Here is a 14,304-nt window from a genome sequence, read left to right on the forward strand (position 1 = left end):
TGTGTAACTTCAGGGTAGCGAGATCCAACCACCATACCGGAAGCATCTCATCCTCATTTCGAGGTGCCCCACTCGGGGATTTCAAAATCCGAGAAATAGTCCTGATGAATTATCTCTAGTTTCCTCTAAGAAAAAAAATGCTATACTTTTGGCTCATAGTGGTTAATATTACGACAATTTAATCTCATATTTAAATCTTGAAAACTCATTTTTGTTTAAGAATAGAAAAATCATATTTCGCTCAATATAAGATTATTAGTCTGTTGATAGTATGCATATATCGATATAATATCTTCATAGAAAAAAATGCTTTTGAGGCAAAATATCATATTTCTAATATTTACTTTTTGATAGTAAAATCAGATAGATAGTTTTATTCTTTTAATATTCCTTTCTTCAAAATATCAACAAGTCAAATTAAATAATTAGTAATTCTACCGAACACGCACAGCAAGAATTCTACCACAATTAAAAAAAATTAAGGAATTTATTTAATTTTAATATAGACTTGTCAGACGTTGATCAGCTGGGCGAAAATTTTACATAATGAGTTTAGGCATATACAAAAATAAGGAAATATTTTACCTGAGTGCATTGATATTTGCAACGCCTGAATATATGAAAACGCCTAATGTAAAATAAGAGCAGAAATAAATACTTTTAGTATTTTATTTCATTGAACGTCATAAAAGAATTCAGATCTTTTTTGAAACAAAGTTTTAAGCTGAATGAGTGTGTTTGAAAATATGATACATCAATCTTTTAGCGTGTTAAAAACAATGGAAAAATATAAAAAAGGGGAAATAAACAGAAAGCCTTTGAGTCTCTACCAAACTTTCGCCAAATGCCTGTGTCTTAGAGATATTTTTTATTTTAAGAAACAGAAAAGAAAATAGTAAATATAGCTTCTTTTAGAACACAAATTCCTTACTTTTTAGATCCTTTTATTTTATTTTCATTCTTTTTCTTTTTCTTTTCTTTCTATCCAAGAATTTTGAAACCGAGGAAATATATCAGTTGGCTCAATAATTCATTCCTGTTTTTAAGTAACACGAAAAATCTAAGGATTTTTTTTTTACATGTAAAAGCATTGTTTTGGTAATTTCAAAAATAATTGTTCAGTAGATAATGCCTTTTAAGAGTAAAATGTACAGTTGCTTTGATGTTTTTTTAGCTTAAAAAGTAAAAAGTCCCTTTGTAAACAATCCACTTTTTATTAAATTGAACTAAGTCAAGAAACAATTCTCTTCATAGGAGAAATTTTTCTTTGGAACCTTTGAACTTTCGATTCTCCTATGCATTTTCAGGGATTTCAAAACGATAAAGAAATAAAATAAGAATAACTAAGTAGTTTTTTTTATTTTAAAGTTTTGAATATTTTTTACACGATTTCGAAAGGAATTCTAACAATCTTTTTCCTCTGGAGACACATCTGAAGCACGAGGATCAAAATATGATCCATTAGTTAGCATATTACAGCGTTTCATTCGTTATAAGTAAAATTGAAATTTTGAAGTTAAATTTCAAATGCTAAGTTTAGAATAAAAAAATGCAGCAAAGAATTAAATATGCAGCTACTTATACTCCTTTATAAAATAATCCGAAGAATAAAATATATTTTAAATTTAGATATATAGAGTTACAAAAAAATAGGGCTTATACTAAGAAGATTTAAAAATTGCCTTCAAAAAATAATAAAAATGCCTTAAGGAAAGGCCCGGAAACTTGTTGAAGAGGTATTTTCTGCATTAAAACTTTTTTATATGCTTTTCGTAAAATATGTTGTTGCGATTCTGTAACATTGCCTTCCTGGGCTGTTAATACCATTATTGTAAAGAGAGATTTACTAAGAGTTTTTTTTTAATAAATACCAAATTAATGATGACTCCATCCTTTGTCACGAAATTAGCATACATTTGGCAACAAGGATAAATATTTTGAAATACAAGTATTTTTGTATCCCTATTAGTACTTTATTCCACTTTTTTGTTGCATCCCAATTAGTAATTGAAATATAGAGTTTTTCTTTCTAAAAAACATCTCAATGGTTGGGTGACAGTGAAAGACGAAATGCTCACACGAGAAGTCAATCCATTCTTTGGAGTACTAACCACGAACTGCATTCTGAGAAATATTACTATTTTCTGTTTGCTTTTGTTGTGGTTTCTACAAATTTTATCCTTTGTGTACAACTCGACAATGTACGTTTTTTTCTATTTGCGCTTCTTTGTTTTCATGGGAAAAATGGATATTTATTTGATACCGAGATCATTCGACTCTACTGTACATCCACTTGACGATTTTTTTGTAACAATATACACACATTTTTTAAAATTAAGTTTTAATCCTAATTCTAAAAGTCTTTAGTCATTTTATGAAGAAGGTATTAAATTTGTTCAAGTGATAATTCATCTTTAATTTGAATCCGAGAAATTTCGATTCAAAATCGAAAAAAAAAAAGGAATATCGAATATTTCTCAAAAGAAACAAATTCTTTCCAACTTTTTACTAAATATTTTGAACAAAACAAGATGGGTTCAGTTTAGAGAGAATCGCTGCGATTGGCAAACATGGATTATAGATAAATATAGATATTAACCGAAGGAGTTAAAAACTTAATCATAGTTATAATGCAAAATATCTGCAAATAAGAAATTACTTTATCAATTAATGAAAAATTCCATGAAGAATTTTATTTATAAAAATCGATTGAGGCAGACGATATTTCCAATGCTTTTAACAGACAATTGCTAAATTCATCCTTGGTATACATTCTATGAAATAGAAAAAAAATATTTATTATTATTATGATTTAATTAAACTAATTAATTATTAACTTTTTCTAGATTCAAAAAGCGTTCTTATATTATAAGTTATTTCCATTTTAAATATTGAAAATATTGCATCCGAAGTGATTTTTGTAAACTTCTCTCATTTTTTTTTATTTCCAACATGTTGCAAAAAACATAAGTAGTAATATTCTGAAAAATTTTTACTTCATATTTTGATATCATTTTGTAAAAAAAAAATCTGTAACTATGACTGCCATATGGAAATTTTTTTTACTGAAATGTTTAATTGAAGCATCACATAATATAATATTTGTATTTTTCACATGTATTATGTTTGTATATTTATAACATTTCAAGAATTATTAAATTTGTATTTTGGAAATTAATTGACTTATAAAAGGCACTCACTTTGGATACATTGAAGTCTCAATCCTGTTTCTTTTACTAAAATGAAATCGTTTTATGCTGATCGTATACATTTCAAAAATGACTCGATATCTAAGGTTATCAGTGTAGTGAAAAATAGTCGATTTCGATAAAAAAAATTTTGAACACTTTAAACAGATAATCCAATTTTGATTCAAATACATATGAATTTAGTAGGATCCACTAAAGTCAAGTTTTGAGATAAAATGCTGAACAGTAAATCAAAGCGGAATCTATTGATAGAAATTGAGTAGTTATTTGATGATATATGCAATATTTATAGAGGCAGATTATAATTATGAAAATTTTCATTTTGTTAATAATATGCCTAGCATTTAAAAAATTAAGAATTAACTGCAGTATATTAAAAATACTTCTATAATAGTTAGTAAATTTTTAAATAATTCTTCATAAAATTGAAATTTATGTGAATTTTGAAAAGAAATTCTCCTCAATTGCACTTATATTTATCGTAAATAGAAACTTTGAAAGATTCAAAATATTATAATTGAAACTAAACGAAACAAAAAAACAAACAAACAACAACAAAAAAAATCGAGGAATCTCCATGTTTATTAAACTTTCTGATGTTTTTTATTAAACTTGCCTTCCGACTCCTAACTCAACATTTATTTTCCATTTTTGTTGTCTTTTATTTATAGTTCAAAGTTCACTATCAGTTCGTTTACTATGAAATAGTCTATATGGAATTTAAAGAAAATTGAGAAATTATTTCATATCCTTGCATTTGGCTTTCTATCTATTCTATCTTTTTATCTAAATCTCCGTCTTTATTAAAGTTTCTGATGTTTTTTATTAAACTGGCCTTCCGACTCCTAACTCAACATTTATTTTCCATTTTTTGTCTTTTATTTATTGTTCAAAGTTCACTATCAGTTCGTTTACTATGAAATAGTTTATATGGAATTTAAAGAAAATTAATATATATATATATATATATATATATATATATATATATATATATATATATATATATATATATATATAATAAATGTGAGCGTATTTTGTTCAAGATTTGACAAAATTGTGCAATTAACACCCACATTTCTAACACCCAAAAAGATAATTCAAAAAAGTTGTTGAATTATCTTTTCCACAGAATAACATATAGAACGATGGCTAGATTGATGAGCAGAATCGATTCTAAAAACCTTTCTTTCGGAACCGAGGAGATTCGAAACAAGAAGATTGTTTAAAATCTGAAAGTTAAAACTTTACATAATTACTGTACTTTCTTTTTCTTTTCTTTATACATGGGAAAGTAAGAAAAATTCTTTGAACATTCTGCAGATAATCCAAATTCAGTCCAAACATATGCGAATTGAATGGGATCCAAATCTAAGTTTTGAGAGGAAAATGTTGGATAATGAATAAAAGCATAAATAATTGATTAAAACTGACCAGATATCTGACGAAATTTGTAATAAGTAAATATAGTGCTTGTGCAGATAATAACAATTGATGTATAAAATATTCTATGATGTTAATTATGATAATGGTGATTAAATAACCTATTAGCAGGAAGAATATTACAATATATTCAAGGCGTTTTCCATTATTCTGAATGCCAGAAAATATCTTAAAAATGTAGTAACAATATTGTGTGTATTGCGTGCATTTAGGTTGATTTAAAAATTTATAATATTTTAAAAATATAATATTTAAATATTTAATTTCATAATATTTTAAATATATAATTCTTTTTAATATTTAAAATTCAGTTTAAAATTTTAAAAGATTTTATATATAATTGAAATATTGTTTAAATTTCGAAAACAAATTAAAACATTTTCCTTAATTTCAACTGACTGGAATGTAGGCAGATAAATTTGAAAATAAAAAAGTTGAGGGATCAAATTTAAACAAAAAAGGAAGAGACCCGTCTCAGTTTATACTCTTAAAAGCTTCTTATTTTTCATCAATCATTATTTAAGAAAAGCCCTCTTAACCATAATATTTAAGAAAAGCCCTTTTAACCATAATATTTAAAAAAAGCCCTCTCTTTAATAATTAAAAAATGGTGTGAAATATTTTGCATTATTTTGAAATACTTTTTTAAATATAGAAAAGAAATTCAAATATTACTTTTAATTTCATCTGACTGGAATGTAAGCAGACCTTCCGAAAATAGAAAAGAGAGAGAGAGAAAAACTAAATATATGAGAGGGGACTTCTCTTTGTTCTTTCCTGGAAATTTCTCATTTTTCATCAAATTGGTTCTTCTGATTTCTTCCCAACATTGATTTGATTATAATTTTTTTTGAGATCATGGTCAATACTTTTACCATAAAATAGTCTTTTATATGGTATTTTAAAAGTTCGAAAATTTCCTTCGGATTTTTGTTTTTAGCTCCAAATTATTCTTTCCTTTTCTGAAACGAGACAAGGTCATAAAAATAAAAATGAAACATTCAATAATAGAATTTCTGTGCCTTAAGACATTTTGATGCATCTGCTGGATGTTTGCTTTGACGGCATTCGTAGCTTCCCATCGCGCTGCTGAATATCTGTTGCTGAAATTCCTATTGTTTCATCTGAATGTTTACGTACATGTGAGCAGATTGCTAAGCCTGTCAGATGGAGCGTTCTCAGTTGCGTAGGAGAGAAGAAAATGAAAAATAGAATTTTTTTCGTTGAAATTTCATTTCTTTTAGCATTGTTTCCATGCTTCAAAAAGTTACGAGTAAATTCTATTGAATTCATATGTTGTTTATACTATATGCAAGACATCAACAAGGAAAAGAAAGTTTCAATTTAAAATTTACTGAAAAACTTCTTTATTTTATGAATCTAACTCCTCGCATTATATTGAAAAGTGATACATATGTGAAAATTAATATACACACTTTTCTAAAATATATAATGAAAACAAGTAATGAATTTGATAAATTTATTTATGAAAGTGCATATTTAATTCTATTAATCTGTTGTAAATGAATTTATTTACACACTGCAAGTGTTGAGAAGTAAAATGATTTAACCGAATTAACTATTTGATTTCTTTTATTACATTTCGACTCTCTACTATTAATGAAGCTGAATATGTTCGTGTGTGTGTTGTCATTCTACGGGCCAAACAGTGTAATCAAACCTACCAAATTTTGTAGATATGTCCCAAAGAGAGAATTAAAAAATTTTTTAATAAAATAAAAATTTAGTGACATATTTGCGTTTTTCGCGATAACTTCCGAAAATATTATCGGAGAAAAACAAGTTTTACAGCATTTCAAAATTAGAAAAATTATCTTTTTATTGATATTGATTTGGTAGTCGTGCGGAGTTTTCTTAAAATGTGATAATTAAAAACATTTTTATGCTTGATTTTCAACAATAAATTTTATCGTTAATTTGAAACTCAAATTGTCTTCATTCTTTCATCATAGTATTTCATCTTGTGAATTTTGTCGATTGTTGGAAGCTAAAGAAGAATTCTACTTAATACTGTTTGTTTAAGAGAAAAAAAAAAGATTTGCGAAATTGCAACGGAATTAAACTGGAGTTACAGTAGTTTAGAAGATACATGAACTGGAAAAGTTTAGAAGATACATGAACCGGGTATTTATTTTTTAATATCTCTATGATGGTATATGATTGCCTCCATTAGAAATGTTCACACAATGAACAGAACTTAAGACCATTAAAATACGAAATCTTAATGTCAAATAATTTGATGCGATCATGGTATGAAGTTATATCTATCCAAAAGCACATATAACTAAAGTTATCAGCAAACTAGCTGGTCGCCTGAGACGACTAGTACATACAAAAAACGTTTTTGGGCATGGTGTTATTTTATTTAATGCAATCATACACATGGTTCAAATGAAAGCTTTAAAAAACGTAATTAAAAAGTAATCAGCAGATTTGTCATCCCGAGATTTCTTTGCATACAACATGTTTTATAAAACCCACCGCGCTTTTGCGCATGCGTTGTCATGGGTTCAATTCGGCAATATACTATTCAGATGAAAGGAGGAGATGTTTACATTTAACAATGAAATAAATACCGGAAATGAGCACATCCATCCGCTTCTCTCCCCTTAGCGAGATAGAATGGTCGAAAAGTGGGCATTTCAGAATACTGAAATAAACAGTAATAAAGGTATTTACCCTCTTAGCACGCATAAAAACAAAGGACGTTGGCAATGCTATAAATGGTCCATATGGACAGAGATCCGCACTTGAGAATTTTTTGCTTTGTATATAGTAAACAAACATTAAATAGGTAGGTCAATTCTATAGCTAAAATTCAATGCATTTTTCCAATTCTTAGAATCTACCAAGATGTAGAATTGGATTTTCTGGAAATATGTCTTTACTGCAAGAAGAAAATTTCGGTGAACCCCGAGAACTTGCCCTTCTCTAAGAAAAACACTTGGTGTGATATCCAGTCGCCAAGCAGCCCAAACCGCGCCTCACCAATATAAAGGTTTCCCAGTCTAATCGTTTCTCAGTAATTAGTTTTCAAATTATTAGAGTCAAGGATATGCTTAAACTATAAAGATACTCGATGTAATTTAAAAGAAATTCTGGCTTACAGTTTTTGAATCAGTAAAAGTATTTCTGAGGAAAATTAGGAAATGAAAATTTTTATTCGAGCCTCCTATTTTATTAATATTACTAGCCGCTTTTGGCGATCAGCCGGTTCACCAATTTTAATGCTCGTTAAAATTTTAATAATTAAATATTTCATGTAACTCTTATTTTAATAGCTTCTTCATCATAATATTTTAAATCTACAAATTTTGATAGTCATTTAATTCATTCATAATATTATAAAGGCCTTCAACCATAACGTAATATGTATCTCTCTCATTTTCTGTTAGCTCCCGTAGAATTTATACTTTAAATTAATGTGGAAATGGTTAAATTGCAATTAATATAAGGGGATTTTTTACTGAAACGAAGCATTTTTTTTTTGTAATATGAGAAAAAAGAGAAAAATCCCCTTATATTAAAACAGAGTCGCTCAGTATTCCTTTATTCTGTTTTATTTTAATTCAAATGTACTTCAGAATGAATCTGAAAGATCGATTAATTAGCAATTTTTAATTTTAAATGCATCAAACATTAAGAAAAGAAACAGAATCGTTTGGAATAAAATGTTAAGCCGAAAAATGTTAAGCCTAGCCTCATTACTGTTGGAACCCCCCCCCCCCACCCCCAAAAAAAACTGGCTCCTTACTCATTTGGTGGTGGGGAAAATAAAAAGATATTTTGGCGGGGAAGTTAATTTTTAATTAATAGTTAACATTTTAATTAGAAATTCAAAAAAAGGAACCCCAGGCGCACATTACTGACCTCCAAGGTATACATGTACCAAATTTGGTAGCTGTAGGTCAAACGGTTTGGCCTGTAGAGCAACAACACACGCACACATTGAGCTTTACATAAATATAGATTTAATAAAATATTCTTGACAGACCAACATTTTAATCAGAAAAAAAAGTTACTTTTAGAATTTCTGTGCAATATATGAGATTTTGAATTTAATGGTTTTAGTGCAATTTACGGTCGACTCGAAAATGAGTATGGATCGTGGATCTTCCTAGAAGCGACTATTAAAATGATCTAAAATGCTCTAACATAATGACATCCAAAGTTTCAAAACTCGGTCAATTTTAGTTCCAGAACCGTGAAACATTTTCTTTATAAAATATTTGTGTTTCACAAATATTCTATGAAATATATAAAAAAATTAATCCTTTTAGCTATATAATTATGACTCAGATAGTATCATTTGATATATTTCTTTACTTTGTTCAAAACATTTGTCAAAATGGAAGCATAATCCTATATCTAGAGGTTTAGAAAATAACTTTGTGCAACACTTTAAACGCAAAAACCATATAATAAAAATACTTTTATGACCAATATCTATCTGAAAACAGTTATTTCTTAATCATTAATTTTGCGTTAAATTTTGATTTATTTAATGAAATCGAAATGAAAGAAAAAAATTAAATCATATTAGCATTTTAAAATAAAAAAAAAATGCAATTGTAATAATCGTAATCGTAATCGTAAAGGTTATAAAAAAAGAAATTCAATAAAGTTTGATCTACTTCAAGCGGAATTACGATTAAAATTGAGGAAAGAACAATAAAATTTCATCCGAAGCCTAATTTTGTTAATTAAAATAATATGAAAAATGGACCAACAAAATAATTGTGTTTATATTCAAAGCTTCAAAAAAGTAAAAATCATATTTCTTTATATATTTGTTTTGAATGAAAAAACGCAAGAAGTCTTTTTTTTTTAAACAGAAATAATAAAGCCAGAGTAATCTGATATGATGCATTTAAAAAAAATTTAAAAGATATCATAGATAGTATATTAAAAATGTCATTTTATCATTTCATTATAGAAGAGAAATTCTAAAATGTATGTTTTGACTTATAAAATCTGAAAATAAATAAATGGAATATCCCATTATTAAAAATATATAAAAAATATAATAAGGCTAAACAATATTTTTGTTATATGAGTACGAAGATGGAATAATTTGCTTCTCTTTAAATTAAAAGAAAGACATTTTTTTATCATCTATATGATATTTCGGCGAATAGGAAAAGATAATGAGCCCTTGAGGTTTGACATATCTGAAAAATAGAATCCCTAATCATAAAAGATATATGATACTATTTCCAAAACATGTGCATTAAAATTATCAAAATATATCACTCTAATTAAAAAAAAATGTGTTGAAAAAATATAGTTAGAAATGAGAGTTTTTATTTGATATTATTTCAAAATATCAAATTATCTTCACGTAAAAATTTTGTTTCAGAAAAGAAGTTCTCAAGATATATATATATATTTGATGCAGATGTTAATGGTAGAGTCTATAATGGCTTTTCTATTTATTAGCCGAATTTTTTTTTAAATTTCGATTATTCTAGGTATAATAAAAATGAAAAACGATATTTTCCTCATACATTATTCTTCATACATTTCCTTTCGATATACATGGTAATTTTTAATGAAAAATAATTCTTCTTCTGAAGATAATTAGATTTGAAATTCATTACTTTTAGAATCCCTATGGTAATTCAGAATGGGCAGAGTCTTAGATGCCAAATGCTAATAGCATTTAATTTTTAAGGTTACGTACTACGTTAAAAAGTCGAATTTTTTTGCAAAATTAATAATTTTTTTAAACTTAATATTCTCAACATTGAATAAGTTTCTTTATAAAATCGCAAGAATTTTGTTTTTATGTTTATTCTTTTCGGAAGTTACGTTGATATTTTGTAAATGAATTTACATACGTTTTAATGTTATTTTCTCGAAGTGAAATCTTTGATGGAATTGTCTTACAAAAACTTCATAAAATAAAATCTAATCTATATTTTTTGTTCAAATTTGGTATAATAATTTCTCAATATGTTGTACAGTTCCCGATCTAGAGAATAAGTAATCTATTCATTTAGAGATATTTTATGGTTGTTTCAGCGCTTCACAATGTAAAAAAAAATTGAAAATTTCCTGTTATTTATCAGTAGATCCCCAATATTTAAAGAACTTATAGAAATACTTCTTATTTTTTAAATTCAGGATCTAGAAAATATATTTCTTAAGCTATATGCAAAATTTTAGGTAAATTATTTGATATGCCTCTATATTAGAAAAGCTTTGCTTTATATCTCTTTTTAGACAAAAAAGGCTCTTTTTCTATTTAAAAAACTTTTGGCATTTTACTGATATATTTTGGCTTTATTGTTTTTTTTTCAATCATTTTTTTATGTAAGTATTCAAAAATATAACTGTTTTCGAACTTTTTTCAAAAATATCATCCCGAAAGTAGTCACATATCTTGAATCAAAACGTCTAAGCGTTAATCATTATATCGATTTTAAAAATATGCCAAAATAGAAGACATAAGATTCAAAATATGTAATAATCTGATCTAAAAAGCGAACTATGATTTCAATTAAAGGAACTAATTATTTTATGCTCAATATTTGGATAAGAAATTAAACAAATGAAATTTATGATCGATAATGTGAAAATGACGTTTCAATTATGCCTTATGATTAGCAACATAATATAAACAAAGCATACAAAAAGGAAATTTGTGATCGTAATATTTGGACTTATTTATAAGCATTGGAATTACTAGATGTTTTGACGTTCATCTGTTTTTTTTATTTTAAAAAGAGACGAAGGAATATACTGTAAAGCACTAAAGTAAGTAACCTTTTCCTAATGATCTCAAAAGCAAAGCAAGATTTTGCTGATAAAATAAAAAAGCGTGCAAGCATAAATGATAGAATGGCTCATGAATTTCAACTTACCTTTTCAACTATTCATTCTTAAAAGTTACTTGAAATTATATATATTATGTACAATAATTTAGTTCGGAAGTAAATTACGTCGACACTTTCGATATGTACGTTTCATTGCCTGCCACTCAGGCAAGGCTTACATTAATTACAAGACGATGTTCAACAGCGCCATCTAGAGGAGCATAGTAACATGATATGCGAAAGCTAGTCAAAATAAGCTAAATTTCGAAATAGATAAATTAATAAGGATTCGTACAGAAATTTTTGACAGAAGCTCTCTCATAGTGTAAATAAGCTTCACACAGCAGCAAAACATTGAAAAATGGCTAACAAGAGCCTTGAAGTACATCGGGTGATCAGAAATTATTACCTTGTGCCGAATAATTAAGGAAAGCGATATTTTTTTGCTCGATTGACGTCACAGCAAGTCTTGCTGTCACAGCCATATAGATTTGGCAAAGGTGAAAAGTATTTATCTGATCAACGATGGGCAGCATGAGTTATGTAGAAAAAGAGAATTTCAGGAGGAAATACCCACTGTCATTTGATAAAAGTGGTAGTGACAAACTACTGTCACAATGAACAAATAAGTGTCATTATGGCAATTGTATTCCGTTAGTTGTCCAAGTAGCAGAAAACTAATGCCAAAGATGTAGGTAAGGACTATCTTTTCTCACAGCTGCAAATGTGGAGATTGCGTGGAATGTGCTTATGATAAAAGGAACATTGGTATCTTTTAAGAGACAAGGGAATTATGATCAAAGGACCATTCGCATCATTTGGATGACAATGTTATTATGGCAAAAGGGAAATTAGTTTCATCTAAGGGAGTAAACCATGGTAAAAGGGCCACTGGTATCATTTGATGGGAAAACGGTATTATGGTAAATAGATTATTAATTTCATTTAAAAAACAAGGGAATTATAATAAAAAAGGCACTTGGATAATTTAAGAGATACGAGCATTGCGATAAAAAGACCAATGGTAACATTTAATCTCTAATGGCATTATGGTAAAAGGACCATTAGTATCATTTAAGACACATTATGATAAAATGGCCATTGGTATCACAAAATGCTTAATGGTATTATGATAAATTGGACAACGGAACAAAATATTAACTCTTGTAAGCATAATAACAATTCAGAAACACAGAACATTTATTTCTAAAGAGACATAAAGATGAAACATTAAACCATAATTATCATTTTAATTCAAACAAACGCATCCCATTCTTACAATCTACTCCTCTGTTGCGTCCGGCAATATTTCCAAATGAAAACCACGCAGTAACAAAGAGCTCGTTAAATCCGGATATGTCTTCTCTGATGAAGAGAGAGAGCCTGTCCGAATTCTTTTAACGAAGATCAACTGTCCAGAATGAATCCGGGTTTAACGTATTCTTGTAATTTTCCAGCTCTGCGAATTAATGTCGACGCACATGTGCGTCAGAGAATGAAGCTTGAAAAGGAATTTGTGATCCCTGAACGGGGACAACGAAGATGTTTATGTTTACGATTCTGGAGCGTTTGTTTAATGGTTTTTGCTTTCATTACATCGCGACTTTGGGATCATTGCATATCTAATTTACGTGTTATTCAGAAAAGATGCTTATTTTATTTCTGTAGAAAACAAATAATATATTTTAAAATCTGTTTAATGTATCCAACTAGGTTGAACACATAAATTTAGATGGAAATTCGCATTTTTTTTTTTGAAAATTTAAGAACAGGTACGTTTCTATTTCCAGTGATATCTTTATTTTGTCTCTACTTCAATTAGAAGTAAAGTTATATCAAACTATTGACATGTAAATAATGCTTATTTGTAAGCATTTAAAAACTTTAAACGTATTTTCTGAAAAAACAAGATTTTTTTCATTATTCCACTCAACGAGAAACATAATATTTAAAATAATCAAGATATCTTAATGCAATTTATTATTAAGGCTCTTTATGATATAAGAATGTATGGAATGTATGGTGAAGGAAATAGAAGTGGATTTGTGATTGTTTAATACAAATATTGTTGAAAAATTTGTAAGATTTCATAGATAATTTCATATATTACACGCAAAAATTTCAATTTTTAATATAATTCTTTGATAATAGTTAGTTGCACTCTAAGATATATTACACATGAAATGTTACAAAGAAAAATGAAAAATTGTACAATTTTTTTTTATCTAGAGAAATACTAGTTTTTGTAAATAAATACCAGAATTTACTTCAAAATATATATTTTTTTCAAAAGCTACATATATATTTAAATAATTTCATTTTTCTTAATCATTTTTTCCTTATATTATTAAAAATATCGTACTAATATTAATTTTTTAAAAATTCCCCTCTGAACCTAGTCGAATATCTTAAATTTTTTCTGCTGACTAAAAATTCTTAAGGGTAATTTTAAATGTTCTGAAAAATTAGTTTAAATTATTTTACTTTATTACTTTATTTAATTCCAGTGACGGTTACTTTATTGAATTCCTTTTAATGTTCTCAGCGATTGTCAGCATCGTGCCGAAACCACACCTAGAAGTAAATAAAAAGTGAATTTTTATCTTTCATTAAATAAAAATTTAAAAACCCTCTTTAATAATTAAAAAATAATTTAAATGTTTATATATTTTATATAAGGTTGAAATATATATAGAACAGAAATTATAGAATGAAAATGAAATATAATGAATGAAAATATAGAAGAGAAATTCACATTTTACTATATTGTAACATAAGCAGACCTTCTAAAAATGGAAAAGAGAGGAAACATATAA

The sequence above is a fragment of the Argiope bruennichi genome, chromosome 5 (genome assembly GCF_947563725.1).
Source record: "Argiope bruennichi chromosome 5, qqArgBrue1.1, whole genome shotgun sequence".
Classification (NCBI taxonomy): Eukaryota; Metazoa; Arthropoda; class Arachnida; order Araneae; family Araneidae; genus Argiope; species Argiope bruennichi.